General features: G+C 38.9%; 1 long non-coding RNA gene across 1 annotated transcript in view; it reads right to left on the reverse strand.

Annotated features, from left to right (window-relative positions):
- Positions 1-3,094: 3,094 nt before the first annotated feature.
- LOC119083636 overlaps positions 3,095-5,197 on the reverse strand; it is a 28,215-nt gene continuing 26,112 nt past the window's right edge. The window contains exon 3 of the long non-coding RNA XR_005088910.1: positions 3,095-3,513. This is a non-coding gene — a long non-coding RNA (uncharacterized LOC119083636). The remainder of the gene's footprint in view (positions 3,514-5,197) is intronic.

Consider the following 5,197-nt stretch of genomic DNA (forward strand, 5'->3'; position numbering starts at 1 on the left):
AATTTATTATGCCATGAAAGTACAGACGGTACAGACCAGGTATGGTCTGTTAACGCACTCCAAGAGTGCGTTGGGTCTGTCCATACAAACCGGAAGAAATAGCGATTTCAAATAAAAAAGCTCACCTTCGATGTACTTAGGTGATGAAGTGGCCGATGATCCTGAAGGGATTTCTTCTCTTTTCAGTAAGTTCTTTCAGTCAGTTTACGTTCCTAACGTTCACCCTCCATCGGCCTTTCGTGTTGATAAGATGGCGGATGTTTTCAGTTACCGGCTGGATGAAGCCGAAGTGCTTAAAGCTTTGCAGAGCCTTGATGTTAATAAGGGTGATGGTCCAGATGACGTTTCGCCGCTTCTGATTGAAAGTTGTGCTGCCTCGCTGTGTTCGCCTCTGCATCGGATTTTCGACTTGTCTCTTAGTTCTCGTACGTTTCCTTCTCTGTGGAAATCTTCTTATTTGACGCCGGTTCATAAGAACGGTTCTCGGAGAGACGTTTCCAACTACAGAGGTATTGCGATACTGACTACTCTGGGAAAGTTGTTTGAGTCGTTGGTGTGTAGACGGATGGTGCGTATCGACAGATTGCTTTTAAAAGTTAAATGTTAAGAGTGATATCGCCAAATCTTCAGGTGATTTTTTTAACTTTGGAAACAAGCGGTCTCCGATTTTAATGAGTGATAGCTCGTTGGATTAGTCTTTCAATTCTAGGAAACACGTGTCTTTCACTTTTTCTTAAAAAAAAATGGTTTTCTTTGAAAAGCGCTCAAAAGTGAAGACATGTCAGAGGGTACCGAAAACAGTTTTTCGGCAATAACTCAAGAAAAAATTATTTTAAATTGTTGTAACGTTGTACGATTGTCGGCCTTGAAAAGACCTACAGGTGGAGTATACGCACCGCTTGGTGCTAGTTCATCCACTAGAGTTATGACTAGAAATATAGTGAATGTTCGGAGAGTCCGCATTTTATGCAGCTTCGATGTACCACGGAGCTGAGTATGAGGTGTTGTAGCTGGCCTCACCCACTATCGTTGCACATATAAATGAATCCAGTACTTTTGGGCTGCAAGCCTACAGAAGTCTTGAAAAAAAAGTTGGTGCCAAAATGTAGATTTTTTCCTTCTGTCTGAGGGCCCAACTGCCAGAACAGCGTCTGGAACGGTTCTACGTGAGTAATTTTGTATCGTCTACTATTCCCTTACCGTATACGCTTCACTTTGACTCGAATATAGGTCGTTACAACGACTGCTGGGAATCTCGCGCCGTGTCATTCACAATAATTCAAAAAATGACACATTTTGTATAAGGAAAATGTCACTTTGGGGGCTCTTGTGAATGACGCGGCGCGAAATTCCTCAACACCCGTTACAACATATCCAGTGTTAGTAATTCGTGTGAAAAATTATTAAATTTTTCTCGGAGGATTTTAGTCAAATAAAGTGTTAGCGTATAGCAAATGTAATGACCTCAGGAGTCCGGAACGATACGATCAAGTGGGAGCAAACGGTTTTCCAAACTCCTGTCACGTAGCAAATATTGGTCCAATTGAAAAACTAATTACTGTTCCGTAGTCCTGAGGTCATTTGCTATACGCTAACACTTTATTTGACTAAAATCCTCGGAGAAAACTTTAATGATTTTTCTCTTGATATTACTAATAGTGGATCTGATATATTCGCGACATAGCGAAGCGTTTTTCTATTGATAAGGTGAAAGAATAGTAGACAATAAAAAATGATTGCCGTAGTACCGTTCCAGATGCTCTTCTGGCAGTTGGGCCCTCAGAAAGAAGGAAAAAATCTACATTTTGGCACCAACTTTTTTTTCAAGACTTCTGTAGGCTTGCAGCCCAAAAGTACTGGGTTTTTATATTATATGAATTTTACCAACCTTTGTCACTTTGTTACAACGGAACTTTTTAATTTACCGGTGGATTTGGCTGAAACTTTCAGGGTATGTTAAGGACATAATTCTAAGAAACTAATTTGAAGGAATTTTTATAAAAGCTTATAATTTCGGAGCTATGAGCGTGTTAAGCTATGGAGCTATAGGACCCATAACTCAGAAAATATGGCAGGTAGAAAGTTCGTTTAAAAGACAAATTTTTAGAGTTTCACATTCTAGTCGATGCGTGTTTCATGGTTTCCCTAAAAAGTCGCTTATCTTGGAGCTATGAGCGTTTTAAGTGCGTTAAATTTTTGAATTTCGTCAAATTTTCGATTTCATCAACTTATTGAATTTTAGTCAAATTTTCAATTTTCGTTAAATTTTTAAATTTCGTCAAATTTTTGAATTTCGTAAAATTTTCGATTTTTGTCAAATGAAAGCTGGAAGGTTGAGATGAAAGCGAAAGTTATACATTTTTGTAAGAAGAATATTTTCGTTCAAACTGCACAATATGATTGTCTATTATCTGCGACCAAATTCTAAAAATTCAAAACTTACAAAAGAGCTGACATCGTCCAAAACCACTTACAGTGGAGGTGTGACGCAAGTCCTGTTATCCACTTACAAAAGAACTGATATCGGTGTAGGTGACGCTTACAGATCCTACGACACGCAAAAAGATATGCGCCACAAATGGCAGATGTTGAGGAAAGCACGCGAAAGTTTGATCAACAAAAATTTAGCCCGAAAAATTTTAGGAAGAAAATTATAACAAAAAAAAATTGTGTCATAAGTGGCAGATGTTGAGGAAGGAAAATTTTTATAATTGTGAAATATATTGCTTTAAAGAATGGAATTCGAACGGAAGAAAGCCGAATCATCTGCCACTTTTTGACGCAAACATTTTTTTTTGTAAGAAAATAATTTATTTTAAGATAAGCGAAAAAAAAAAGACTGCTCAAATTGCACAGCCAGTAAAAAATCGATCTTTTCAAAAAACAGAAATTACAATAAATAAAAATCGTCCCAACGTTCCAAGAATACATGCTGCGTTTCCTCTTTGAATAGCAATTGAAATTCTTTGCAATAAGTAATCTGTTGAACGCTTTTCCCCTCATGCTGAAAAATCAAAGATCCTAATTTCGTGACAAATTTCTTTGTTTCTGGGCCCATGCAACCTAAAGATTCAAAAGCAAGCGGGGTGAATAAATAATTTTCTTTAAGTTTTCTATAATGATTATGCTTTAATCTCTCCGCTTTTTCTGCAACTGAGCGTGCTTTTTTAGAAGTTTCACCAATGTATGAAGGAGCCAACGTATCACGCACTGTCACATCCCATAAAAGAGATTTACCATGACTCCACGGAATTAGAGTCATACCATCAGGTCTTTTACCGTCATCTCTAGAAATTCCTGGTGGCTGTAACAAAGTTGGAAAATCTGCGGCAGAAAAAGCATGAGAAAACTCTCTGTTTACAGAATCATGTCGCGGCGTTATCCCTGTCTTAAGCTTGCATGATAATCCATGCAAACCGTCCTTTTTAACTAACTCACCACAGACACACCTATACTCCTCGCATAATTGGGATCCTAAGCGCAGACCAACAGCAATTCTCGCAGCATTGTTATCTAATAACAAACCTAGCTGACTCGACGGGACAACTTGCAGCCACATTGAAGATTCTTTAGTAGATGACGCAAGCAGTCTCGCACGATCAACAGATTCACCAGATTCAAACATCCCACTAAACTTGCTATTGACCAACGGAGAGTCCCAATTCCTCTGTACCTTCCTCTCATCATCACTACCTGGAACAAATTCACTAGGAATCGAACTTACTAATCCCAAAATACTATCATCGACCACCTTAATATTAAACCTACTCAAAATCTCATCAGACAGACTGGACGTCGAATATACAGACGACAGATACGCAGGAAGCGCCAATTCCTCAACTTTCCGAATACCTAATCCACCGTGAGCTAACGGCAGGGTAGCCTGATCCCAAGAAAAATCTAACAGCCTAACATTAGTAATCGCCTCAAGCGTCGAACGAAAAGCTTCATCTACATTCTTCAAACAAGCACTCAGAGAAAATGCCTTAGAAGTACGCAACAAATAGTTAAACCTACAGCTTCCTAAAGACTTCCTAAAAACGCACAAAGCCGGATGGACATCCATCAACTTCAAACGTTCGCACATCACCTTTATTTCTTCAATCTTAGAAGAAAACATCCTCTCTAACCCTGACTCTCTAACACTTTCCTAATATCTTCCATCACCACTGAAAGAACATCACCAACTGAACCATCATCTAAATACCAACCATTAAGTCTTGACAAAAGAGAGTGCGTCATTCTCATAATGCCAATACAAAAACCAGGTGGACCCTGTTGAAACACCCTCTTCGACAACAATGTCTCATCAAGATAATAAAGATTCGAAAAAAGCCTATAAGACTGTTGCAACAAAGGAAGCAACTCTGGGCAGATATCCTCAACTTCGCCTAGCATAAACTTCCTAAAAAGATTATTAAAAGCACTACCAAAATCAAACTTAACTAATGCCATGGGCTTGTCATGCTTAGCCGTACAAAAAGCACGTACCGCATGAACCAAAGCTTCAGCACCTCCTTTCACACCAAATCCTAACTGAAAAGGCTTCAATTTCCGTACTAAATTATCCCTGACATTATAACACGCGACCTTACCTGCCAAACGTCTCCAATTTTCTTCCTAAAATTTTTCTGGAAAATTAGATTTTTGTTGATAAAACGTTCGCGTACTATCTTCATCAGCTGCCATTTGTGACGCATATCTTATTGCGTGTCGAATCTGTAAGCGTCACCCACACCGATATCAGTTCTTTTGTAAGTGGATAACAGGACTTGCGTCACACCTCCACTGTAAGTGGTTTTGGGCGATTACCTTTCATTAAAAGTGTTGCACACATCCGTTCTCTTCATATATGGGCAGCCTTAACCTGTCACAGACGGCAAGCACGTTAACAGTTTTACTATCTAATCTATTACTTCATTTGATCGAAGATTTTGAGAGATTGATTTCAGAAATCTTTTACTTCATTTGTTTTGAACATGCTTTTTGCTATATAAGACCTTACCAGTCAAAGCTTGCCGTTTATTCTTGCTGTAGTTGTCAATAACAGATGACAGCCGTCTGTAACACGGAGTCCGTGTTCGTGCAGTTGAATTTCGGGTCATAATTCCTCTAGGTAGTCTACCCCTATGCTTGCAGTGCATTCATTCATTGCATTTTTAAAAAGGGCCATAAAAAACAACGCTCGACAACTGAC

This window comes from Bradysia coprophila, unplaced genomic scaffold (assembly GCF_014529535.1).
Source record: "Bradysia coprophila strain Holo2 unplaced genomic scaffold, BU_Bcop_v1 contig_70, whole genome shotgun sequence".
In the NCBI taxonomy this organism is placed as follows: domain Eukaryota; kingdom Metazoa; phylum Arthropoda; class Insecta; order Diptera; family Sciaridae; genus Bradysia; species Bradysia coprophila.